We start from the raw sequence: 12508 nt of genomic DNA on the forward strand, positions 1-12508 counted from the left end.
CCTTGCCCGGAAGTCACAAAGGAGAAATCTTTGTGGCTGACGGGTAGGTCGGATGGTCTCCTGGTCTGTCCCCAGGGATGTGCCATCACGTCACGCTGTCTCTGGTGAGAACTGGCCCTTGCTGCCTGTGTTTCTCAAAGAACAAGTCCCTGCAGGGGGGTGGAACGTGGCCATCCCAGGAGCTGACGTGTGGCGGGAACCAGCCAGGACAAGGCACAGGGGGTGGGGGTCGGGGCTGGCAAGGGGACGACTGAGCTGGGCACCCCCAGGGCTGCCTCTCCCCTGCCCTCCGGCTCCGGGCCCCCGCTGGGTCTGGGGTTGTACCAGTTTGACAGCCTTGGATCTGGGGGCGGGGGTGGGGGGCTTTGGGGTGGGGGGCTTGTGGCGTGTGGGAGGACGTCCCATGGGGTGTGGCATCAGGAGATGGTGTCTGAGGGTGAGACGGTCTCAAGAGGTCTCTCTTCCACCCCACCCCCATCCACCTGCTCCCCTCCCCTCTGGACTCACAGGCGATTAGGCATAGAGGAGTTCGAGAGGGTGGGGCCCCGTGATGGGATTAGCGTCCTAATGAGAAGGGGGAGAGACACCAGGGCTCTCTCTCTCTCTCTCTCTCTCTCTGCGCGTGAAGACCCAGCCAGAAAGTGGCCATCTGCAAGCCGCGAGGAGGCCTCTCACCAGGAGCTGAACCTGCCGGCACCTTGACCTCGCACTTCCAGCCTCTAGAACCATGAGCGATGAATGTCTGGCGTCTAAGCCCCCCGGTCTGCCGTGTGCTGTCACAGCAGCCTGAGCTGACCAACCCGGATTCCCCAGACCATCATTCCTTAGGGAAGTAAAACCACCGGACAGCCCGCTGCGCACCTCCCGTCACGGCCAAGTTGAAGAGTCTGACGACATCAAGTGTGGGCAAGGACGTGGAGCCCCGGGACCTGGCACACGTTGCGGGTGGGGATGCGGGTGCGGCAAGGAGTTCGGCGGGTTCCTTCCGGACTAAAACAGACCCTCCTCGTCCGACCCGGCCGATTCACGGCTAGGTGTTCATCCGAGAGAAACGAAAACGTACGTCTACGCCAAGACCTGCACGCACATGGCAGTGCTGTTCACAGACGCCTCAGATCGGGAAGGACTCAGACGTCCGTCGCTGGCAAAGGCATACACGGGTCACAGGGCGTCCGCACACTGGGTTCTGCGTGGCCCCGAGGGAGGGGGTGCCGATGCAGAGCCAGCGGGCAAGACCCCAGGAGCACGGGGCGGGTGACAGACGGGAGGCCCAGCAGGCGATGCGCTGATGCTACAGTTTGTAAGAAATTCTAGAAAAGGCCAGACTGCGGTGGGGGGGGGGGGGGGCGGGGGGCGGTTCCCAGGGGGCTTGGGGAAGGGTTCCAACAGCAAAGAGGCACGAAGGGACCTTTGCGGGAGGCGGCACTGCCCTGCGTCATGAGAGTTGGGGCGGCGGTTACGGGACTATATGCCTTCATCAGAACTCATCAAATTGTGCACTTAAAACACGGGGGGACCTTTCCTTTTATAGGTTACTGCTCGATAAGGCTACAGAAAATTAACGGACACGTTTAAATTTGCCGTGACACTGAACAGGGGTCAACGTCGTCCACCTGCACGAGTGAGGCGAGACGGCCGGGGCGGCCCTGACTCATGCTTTCTGGAAGCCTGGCATGAAGGGGACCAGGGCCGAGGGCCGAGGCGGGGAGCGCAGAGGACCTGGCCCCGTTCAAGGCCGGCTGGGGACGGCGGGGCATCGCCTGGTGGCTCTTCGGTTAAGTGTCTCCCTCTTGGTTTCGGCTCAGGTCGTGATCTCATGGTTCGTGAGTTCAGGCCCCGCGTCGGGCTCCGCGCTGGCCATGCGGAGCCTGCTTGTGATTCTCTCTCTCCCTCTCCACCCCTCCGTCTCTACCCCTCCCCTGCTCCCTCTCTCTGTCTTGCTTGAAATGAATAAATAAACTTAAAAACGATTTTTTAAATAGAAAATAAATGATTTTTATTTTATTTTATATTTTATTTATTTATTTATTTTATTTTTATAAATAAAAAATAAAAATGATTTGTTAAATAAAAAAATAAATGGGGGAAGAGGGAGACGTTCAAAGTGTGGGAGGGGGCGACAGGCGCAGGGAGGCCGGGAGGGGCGGGTGTGGGAGCCGGCGGACAGGATGCTCACCTGGGGCCCCCCAGGGAGTGCCATCTGTGCTCTCCTTGTCCCCTGGAGTATCTCCTGCGCTGAAACCTTTGTCTGATGCTAACACAGAGAGCTATCATTTCCATCTTGCTACTTTCACACTGTCTGTGTCTCTGTATGTAAAGAGGATTCCTTGCAGACACAAATAGCCGTGTCCTTCTGGCCAATCTGAACAGCTCTGCCTTTTAATTGCACCGTTCCGTCGCTCTATTGTGGAAAGATGCACCTGACATCTGGAGTGCACCGATCAGTGGCATTAAGGTCCTTCACATTGTCCTGCGACCATCCCCAACATCCGTCCCCAGAACCCCTTCCGTCTCGCCAAACTGACCCTCGGTCCCCCTTGGACGGTAACTCCAGCCCCCACCCCCCAGCCCCTGACACCCACCGTCCGCCTTCCCGACCACACCCCTGTTTCCAACTGCCCAGGGCCCGGCGTCCCTTGGGTGGGGGAGGGGACCCGCCCAACTCACCGTATCCAGGTCAGCCCTCGCCCCTCCCCTGTCCTACCGCCCGACTCCCCATCTCCAGCCTCCTGGCCGCCAGACTCCAGACTCCTCTAGACCCTCCCTTCCCCCCCTTCCCGGGGAACCAAGTCTTGCCCTTCCCTCAGTCTAGCTCCCTGGTCCTGGCCCCCCACCCCCTCCACCCCGGGGAGTCTGGCTCCTACAGAGGAGGAAGCAGGAAGCAGGATGATGACAGTGGCTGAACAGGAGGCCCTGAGGCCTGAGAAGGAGCTGGCAGTCTGGGGCTGCGTGTGCAAACAGCTTCGGAGCGACGGGAAATGCCTCGAAGGACGGCCGGGGTGCTGCGGAGTTGAGCCGCTTCCCGAAATAATCCAGGGGGCAGCTGTCTCCGATTCTGAAACTGGGTCTGGCTGCCTGAGCTACAGGAAGCCCCGGGCCCCACACCAGCCCCGCTCTGGGAACAGATGGCACTAGGAATATTTTTTCTTTTACCAAAGTCAGCTGGGAAGCAAACAGCTTGTCTGGGGAAAAGTGTGTTCCTCCCCTCTCTCTCTGGCAACAGACCAAAGCCCCCACCTCCCTCCTCCAGTCCCCACCCCCGTGGGCTTTCTCTCCCTGTAAGACCCGGGCCGCGGAGGCAGGGGGGCATCACGGGCCTTTCTCACCTGGGAGATCAAATGGGTCCTCATATCCCCCCGGTGGGTTTATCCTAGGGAGCGGCGGGGGCTCGTCGGTCCGTGGGGGCCCGGGCTGAGCTGGCACAGCAGGTTCTGGGAGGCCTGGCGGCTTGGAAAATGGACTGCAGGGATGGCCCAGGCATGATTCTCCCGGGAAGAGCCGGCCAGCTGATCTGGGTTGGCCAACAGCTGCAGGAATTCATTCATTCATCCGTGAGCATTTCGGATGGGTTGGTATGCTTCCTGCCCGCAGGGGTATCATCAAGGCACAGGTGGGATTTCACATCCGTACAAATCACTGTGCACACGCCGTTCCTAACAGACCTTCCCCGCGCACCTACCCTGCGCAGGCCCTGGGCTCGGAGCCGGGGATACAGACGGCCTGTTGGAGGCTCTGTCCAGGAGCTCAGTGCCTCTCTCGGGGCATCGGCTACCCTGCAATGCTGGAGTCAGGTCCCAGGGCGTGAATCCTGGGGGCATCCTCCACCTGCCCTGTGACGCGGGGGGAATCGCTCACTTCTCGGAGCCCCGGCTTCCTTCTCTGGCCCAACGGAAGCGAGAAGGGAATTTGCGTTTCGTAGGCTTATGACGAAAGTTAAAGAGGATCCGTCTTCCACCCAGGCGCTGCCGGGCGCACAGCGTTCAGGGATGTCGGATGACGTCGCTGCCGACACCAGAATCAACTTCACCATTATCGTCCCTGTACCTGCGAAAACAGAACCGAAAGTCCTTCCTTCCGTGGGTCCTGGTGAAAATGCTGTGCCGTGAGGTCAGGGCCCCAGCTCGTGGTTGGAGTTCGGGCGCTAAAAATCTAGCTCGTCAGGTAAGCCCTACCTGGATTTCGCATGTCTCCTGCTCCCGGGCTCTGCTTGTTGAAACCTACAACACTACTCACTACACCGGGGGCGCTGGATAAATATTTGCTGGCTGACCCACTGACAGGGACCTCTTAGCTGCACTGGGGTGGGGCAGATGCCGACCCTGGGGCCCAGGCCGGCCACCCTGATGCCCCAGGGAGCTGGTGTTAAAGCTGAGCTCAACTCTAGACTCACGGCCCTGACCTCCGATCAGTTTCCTCAGCCCTGGGTCCACTGGAGCCTAAGCTGGGGGGGGGTTCACCAACTCAGCTGAACACACAGAGGCCAACGGAGGACCCCTGGCTCCACGATCCCTCTCCTTTCCCCTGGTTGTCCGGAGAGAAAGGCAACGGTGTGATGTGGCCAGAAATCCTGGACTCCGAACCCAAGCTCGGCCTCTCAGCAGCTGTGTAATCTTGGGCAAGTCACTGCCCTTCTCTGAGCATGCGTTTCCTCATTTGGAAAATGGGAAGGCTGCTCCCAGCTTAGCTTCATCCCCAGGGTGGGAGTCACGAGGATTAACGGAAGTAACGATGGGCGAGGTTTTCAAGAGTGCCGTTGGCTAAATAATGGCTGTGGCTGACACTTACTGGACCTTCATGTTTCTTCACCTGCCGTGGTCCAGATGGCCTGGCCGCTCAGCAGACCCACTTTCTTTTCCTGCTGGGCGCACAGCTGGCCCACATCTCCCAGCCATGGAACGGACTCCTGGTCACCGAAATGCGAGCGAAGCAAGATGTACCATTGCAGGGCCTGGTCCCCAAACCTGGTCCCCGTATGACCCTTGGTGCTCACACAGGGATGTTCATCCAGGAGGCCCGGGTGATGCCCTGGTGCGCAGGCAATGGGGTGACATTGGTAGCCATGTGCTGGAAGATGGCGGGGGCCACAGATGGAATCGTTCTGGGAGGGAGGGCTGCCGGGTAGGAACACCCGCTTTGAAGTTTCTTGAGCAAGAAATGTGTGAACTCACCCCTTGGATGGGCGTTGCAGTAGCTGGGGGTGGGGGTGGGGGTGGGGGAGGGGACCTTGACCACAATGGCTACATTGACTCTGCTGTTTAGTCCATTCATTTTATTTCAGTTATATCGCTTGGGGTTGCTAGAAGTTTTAGTTGCTTCCTTTGCAAAATTTCTTGGCCATTTTACAGTCTCTTGTCCCTTATTCATATTTTTGATCCCTTCTTTTAACTCTTTAGGCATCTTTATGTCATGTTCCACCTCTGATGAGCTGGTGCCTGAAGCCTGGTCTGCGGCGGCCGCCTCTTGTTTGCGTGGACTCTTGCTCATGGTGCTTTTTCCCTTGTGTCTTCTGTGAGCTTTGCCGGCGGTCGTTTCTACCTGCTGAGAGTCACTTCCATGTGGGTCCCTTTCACTAGAGTCTTAGTTTGAGCTTTGTGGTCCACATGGCTAGGTATAAAATCCACATGAGGGCTGGTTTGTGGTTATGACTTCAGGGGAGAGTGTTTTTCCTTTTGTCCTGTGCCAGGATCGATAAAGTAAGTGTTCTCTTCAAGTTTCCCCTCTAATTAAAAAAAAAAAATCTGTATCTATATCTATCATCTATATCATCTATCTATACATATATATGTTATTGTTTATTTTTTGAGAGAGAGAGAGCGAGGGAAAGGCAAAGAGAGGAGACACCGAATCCAAAGAAGGCTCCAGGCTCCGAGCTGTCAGCACAGAGGTGGGGCCCGAACCCATGAACGGTGAGCTCATGACCTGAGTCAAAGTCAGATGCTTAACCGACTGAGCCACCCAGGCGCCCCACCCCCTGCCAACTTATTTCAACAGTGACATCATAGCCCTTTGGAAAACCCGGCTTTACGTGGGCTCCCTGACTCTCGAGCAGGACAGGCCCAGGCTTTCCTTCCCACCCCAGCGCCGTATGTGGTCCTGACAAAGGAAGGTCAAGGTGACTGGGCTTGGCAAATGCTCCCGCTGGGCAAAACCAGCTTAGGCAGTGGCTTACCTCTGGAGAATTCCAATTCCATTTTTAGTTCCTTGGCTCGTGAGGGTCTTCCTTGCTCTTGCTTGCTCTGTGTGATGCATGTTAATCTGTCCATTATCCATATCTGTATGAGTATATGCACATAGAAAAAAATACCTTGACATGCAAGCATATGCACGGTACTTTTCTGTTGCTTTGCAACATGACTCGTGCCTAGCCACTCAGTCCATCGTACTGTGGGAAGGGGACGTTGTTCTCTGGTCTCACGTAACAGATTTCTAATAGGCAGCAACGTATCTTCACCAATCTCTTTCTCCGTGTTGGCCCCTCCTGGAGTCTCCACATGGAGGGAGGGATCTGCTGCCCCATCACCCCCTGTTCCTTGTCGAGACCCACTCCCCTTGCCCGGTCCTCTCATCCTGGACCCTGACCCAGGCCGCTTTTGTCCGTGAATCATCTCCATCACGGCAGTATATGTCACTAACAAAAGGCTTTGGGTGCTTCCTTCTAGGGACACAATTAGCGTGGTGTTAGCGAGACGGAATCTTCTCGAACGGCCGGTCCTGGTTGGTCTGGGGGACAGGTCCCACCTGGGGGACAGTGGGGGGGGGGGCGGGATGCTGAGGCAGCAGCTCTGGAGGAAAGAGATCGGCCTAAAGGTCCCAGGCAGAGGGAGACAAGAGACAGGTGCTGGGGAGCGGACAGCCTGAGGTGGAGACCAGGCCCCGGCAGCTCACCTGGGGGAGTCAGAGGCCGGGGAACCCTGCGTCGGATCCGGTAGAACTTTCTAACAGGCAAGGCCCACGGAAGGAAGGCGTGGGCTGCACAGGGTCCCAGCATCCTATGGCAAGGTGGGAACAGAGCACGCCTAATGGGGCTGGGTGCCCCGCTCAGACCACCCTGGGTCATCCAAATCTGGGCCGTGATGGTCAGACGGGCCCGCCAGCTCATGTCCACCCGCCACTCGGGGCCTCCGGGGACAGGAAGTACACCTGGGTTTCACGCCATGCACCAGGCTCGGAATGCACATGTGCGTTGCTCACCCCGGGGATAGACGCAGACTCTGGATGGCTAACGCGCTCTGGGAGGCCCGGAAGCTGCCGGTCCACGGACCACCCTTTGAGTAGAAGCTCCAGGAAGGTGGTTCCCATCTTGGCTGCACTTGGACTTCTGATCCTGGGCCTTACCTGTGCCCGTTCTCGGTCCCTGAGCCGGGTGCGGTTTGGGCGCTGGGAGGTCTGGACCCTGTCCGGGTGATTCTAACGGGCAGTTGAGCCTCAGAACCATAGTTCTAAAGGCCACCGAGAACGGGGAACTCATAGGCCCTCCCATTCATCTTCCATCGACAGAGGTCTGGGTGTGGACAAACACCTGTCTTCTCTGAGAAAAAGCGGCACAGAGCTAGTGACCGGCTGGCTAGGACGCAGAGACCCAGAGAGGGGCCCTCACAGACCCTCAGGGCCTTGTACGGCCACCGTAGGCCGGAAGGAAGCCTCGGGCCTGGCTGGGGTTTATCTCCTCGCTGCGTGTTGCAAGTTCCCCTGTCCCGCCTCCGTTCCTGTCCTGCCACGTCTGGGTCAACAGTTCTTGAACTTGAACCCACACCACATGTGAACTCTCTGTGCCTTGACCCCCTCTGCTGGAGCCCGAGTTCCGGGGCACAGAGCCCTGCTCTGAGAGTGCGGTGCCCACGGCTGGGCCTGTCTTCCCTGGCTGGTGGGCTACTTCAGGGCAGGGCCTGAATCTGCCTCCCTACTGAGTGCCCAGCGCCCAGCAAGGTGGGCACGGGCAGTGGCCGGTGAGGATCTGCTGAGTGAGTGCGTAATGGGCACGCTCTCCCCTCCCTCCCTCCCTCTTCCACCTCCCCTTCTCCCTTCTCTCTTCCCTTCCCTTTTCTCTTCCTTCTTCCTTCCTCCCCTCCTCTTTTCCCGTCTTTCAGACTCCTTCCCTCCCATTCACGCGACAGCCCCATGGGGCATGATGCCCAGGGACACCAAAGCAGACAGACTAGCCCCTAACCTCAGGGGTTGTCATTCCAGGCGACAGGACCCTTCCCCTCAGTCTCCCCACCTTTAAGGCCAGGTGCTCCGAACTTGGGATTCCCGTGGGATCACCCTCCCTGCTTTGGAACTCTTAGAAGGGCCCCTCCTACCCCATCTCGCACACTGTGAGTGGCCGTATCTCCCAGACCGCGTGTTTGTGGGGGGCAGCAGGCCCCCAGGGGGGTTTTCTGGGCATGTGTGGTCTGTGATGCGGTTTGGACAGAGCAGTGACGAATCCTGGTGACACGGTGATGGTTTCTGGAACAAAGGTCAGCCTTTTTTTTTTTTTTTTTTTAATGTTTGTTTATTTATTTTCAGGCAGGGAGGGACAGAGAGGGAGAGAGAGACAGAGAGACAGAGACAGAGAGAATCCCAAGCAGGCTCCGCACTGTCGGTGCAGAGCCTGACTCGGAACTCAAACTCACGAACCCTGAGATCGTGAAGGCTCTGGGCCTTCTCCCTCCTCAACTCACACCTCCCTCCCTGCCTTCCCACAGCCTGGGGGTCCTGCACGTCTAATCCAGTCCCTTGACTCAGCCACCAAACTGCCCTCTCGCAACGGGGTGCGTAGGGGAGGGTGGAGCTTTAAAGGCAGGACTTCTGGGGCGCCTGGGTGGCTCAGTCGGTTAAGCGTCTGACTTCAGCCCAGGTCACGATCTCGCGGTCCGTGAGTTCGAGCCCTGCATCGGGCTCTGGGCTGACGGCCCAGAGCCTGGAGCCTGTTTCCGATTCTGTGTCTCCCTCTCTCTCTGCCCCTCCCCCGTTCATGCTCTGTCTCTCTCTGTCTCAAAAATAAATAAACGTTAAAAAAAAATTAAAAAAAAAAAATAAAGGCAGGACTTCTATTAAAATCTTGCTCTGCCCTTTATCTGCCTTGACCTTGGGGAGGGGACTGGAGCTTTCGAAGTCATATTTCCTCATTTTTGGGGGGGGGGGAGGAATCTATTAATAACACTTCTTCCCTTACAGTTTCCATGGCTCTCTGGTCACCCCCCGCTTACCTGCGGGTCAACCCAGCAGCAGGAGAGGACCACTCTTGTTAGGCTCCTGGCCTCTGCAGGGGTGAGCTCAGACGGGCCAGCCCACTGCTCTGCCGTGGGAGGAGGGCTAGAAAGGCCGGGGGTGTCACCTGAGGTGTCTCAGGGGCATGTCCGGTCCCCCGCTGGGCTTGGCTGGCCCTGCCGATGGGCCGGTGCCCGAGCACGGCGGCTGCTGGGCACCTTGGGATTCTCCTGGCAGGAGATCGGGGTTCTGAGTGTCCCAGGAGGAAGCTGGTGGCCTTTGGTGACCCGGACTGGAAGTCAGGCGGCGGGAGTCCTCTATGTCTGTAGCTGACACCGTCACCGGCCACCGTGGACTCGGCCACGCTGAGGGTGAGATGTAAGAAGCAGGTATTTCTAGCTTTTGCTCATGCGAGGCCGAGACAGAGACCCCCGAGGAGACGCGCAGAGCAAATCGACCTGGAGACAGGCTCCGGCCTGAGATGAACCAGGCCAGTGAGCCCGGCAGGGGAAGGAGCCTCAGACAGGCCCCGGGGCCAGTGTGGCCGTGTCAGGCTGGCTTCTGGTGGTGGACAAGCCAGGTCCTCTCCCGGGTGAGGACAGAATGTTTTAACGGCGGTTTTCCTGACAGCAAGGCTTCTTCTGGGCCAGCTTGGCACGCCCGGGGGGAGCTGGAGGAGGAGGGCTGGACGCTGGCACAGAGAGCTTGGCCTTGGCAGGCGGAGAGGGGACAGGGTCTGGGGCTGCACCCTGCGACCGGTTCCCGTAGCCCCGCTCCTGCGGGCGGTCCGACAAAGGATGTGCCCCCCCATCTGCGAGTGAGTTTTCGGGGAAAACCTTCCACAGGTGCGAAATCCTTTACACCGAGCTGTGCATTTTACAAGCCGCCACCATCGATAAGGATAAAATTACACACAAGAAACATCAGCTTTAGGGGCGCCTGGGTGGCTCGGTCGGGTGAGCGTCCGACTTCGGCTCAGGTCACGATCTCGCGGTCTGTGGGTTCAAGCCCCGCGTCGGGCCCTGTGCCGACGGCTCGGAGCCTGGAGCCTGCCTCGGATTCTGTGTCTCCCTCTCTCTCTGCCTCTTGTCTGCTCACATGCTGTCTCTCTCTCTCTCTCTCAAAAATAAACATAGAAAAAAAAAAAAAAACAACACAGTAGACACATCCGTTTGGGGCAAAAATACCCTCCGGTCAGCACACAATTCAGTCACTTGCCGTTGGGACTGAAGGCTCATGGGCGTGTTTGGACGTAACGGCCACTCCCGGAGCGCCAGGTCCTGGCTGTGCGGCCTGGGAATATTGTTTCCAAGCCTCCCGATAACGTGAAATGGGAGTTCTCGCACACGCATGTGGCAAGAGCCCAGAGAGGTGGGTGCCAGGCTCCAGGCCACACAGCTGTGGCCTGACAGAGCCAGGAGCCCCAAGTGTGGCCCAGGGCGGGGACTGGGGGCTGGAGCCGGAAGCTCAGAGTCACATGACGTGCAGAGGCACAGGGTGAGGACCCCCGCCCCCGCCCCTGCCCTGGGCCAGTCCCCTCTCCGCCCGTTCCGCTAGGGTTCGGCCGAATCTGCACCCGAGCGTGTCCCCAATCACCACACACTGGGTGCCTTAACATAACAGACATTTATTGTCTCTGTCTGCACATCGGGGTCAGAACAAGATGCGGAGGGGTCGGCCCCTCCTGGAGGCTCTGAGGGAGGATCTGTCCCAGGCCTTCTCCAGGCTCCCGATGCACCCGGCGACCCTCAGTATCCCTGGCGTGGCCGCACCCTTCCTCTCTTCTCGTCCTCACAGCCTCCCCTGGGCGTCTCTTCTGCGTCCGTGTCTCAAATGTCCCTCTTCTTTCTCCTTGAAGGACCCGCCAGTCATTGGACGTGGGGCCCACCCTAGATCTAGGATGACCTCATTTTAATTCTATCTGCAAAGACCCTATATCCAAATAAGGTCACGTTCACAGGCACCGGGGGTTAGGATGCAGACGTCTCTTTCTGGGGGCTCTTTTCAGCCCACTACCACAGGGAGGGGAGCCTCTGTGGGGCTGACCTGCGGCAGGAAGTAATCCTGAGGGTCCCGGGGGACAAGGCTGGGCCAGGGGGTGAGGCTGCAGGGGCTGGGAGTCATACAAGGGCAGCTGCAGAATGCCCAATAAGCGTAAGCCGGGGCCTCCGAGGCTGCCGGGAAGGAGGGTCCCCAGGGGTGGGGAGGGGTGGGGAGAGCAGGTTCGGCTCAGGCTCCTGCCACAGAGACCTTGAGGGGGCGGGGGCGGGGAGGGGACCGGAGGGAAACGCAAGCCCGAGGGTAGCACACACTCGCAGGGCCCCTCTGGGCTCAGGGCGGAGGCACAGGGCCCTGCCACCAAGTGCCCCATCGCCCCTTGTCCAATTTCTGCTCCCGGGACTGACCCTCCCCAAGAAGGACATTGAAGATGGCCACCCACCTCGGGGGGTGGCCCCCCATCCTCAGAGGCCAGCTGGACCCCGCCCCCCACCCCGCCCCCGCCACTCCATCCTCTGTCCGGAATGCTGTCCTCTGATAGTCACACGTACGTGTCCCGGGTCTCAGTGAAGTTGTCACGGCTCTGGGTCACCTGTGCAAACCGCCCTGTCACTGTCTCACGCCGCCCTAGAGCCCCTGCATTGCCCCACACTAGCCAGTAGCTGTCTCCTCCCACCCCTCCTTCGGGCGTCCGCGTGGGTTCCTGTTGGTCCACTGAGGGCAGGGGCCCTGTGGGCCTTACTCACTGCATCCTGCACCGAGAGCAGTGGTCAACACATTATAGGCATGCAAAAGAGAAGTTGTTCAAAGAAAAGAACTTTCTAACGTGTTGAACCATCTCACGATGATGCTTGTGATAGTGAGCTGCCCGTCACGGGTGGCATTCAAGCAGTAGCTGGATGGGCACTTGTCAGGGCGTGTTGGACGGACAAAGGCAGGGGGTAAAGCCGAAGCGGAGGGCGGCCCCAGATGCCCTGCAAGGGCTCTGACCCTCCTGCGCTCCCTCCCTGTCTGCCACCACCTTTCTGTGGGATGCTGGGTAACGCCCCCCGCCCCCCAACCGGGCCCCAGCCTCTCCACACTTCTAGAAAACAAGAGGTGGCCGTATCTATTTGATTGAACCACCCAGAAGGAAAAGGCTGCAGAAGGAAAGATATTTATTCATGATCATATTCCGAAATTAGGCTGGGGAGCCACAAACAGGCGTTTCCGACGAGAGCCCGTCTGGCCCTGCCTCTCGGGCTCATGCGGCAGATTCCTCGTTCATGTCACGTCCTGCAGCCTCAAGCTGGGTTTGGCTCGAATATCTGCCGGCCGC

Source organism: Panthera leo, chromosome B4 (genome assembly GCF_018350215.1).
Source record: "Panthera leo isolate Ple1 chromosome B4, P.leo_Ple1_pat1.1, whole genome shotgun sequence".
NCBI classification, from domain to species: Eukaryota; Metazoa; Chordata; class Mammalia; order Carnivora; family Felidae; genus Panthera; species Panthera leo.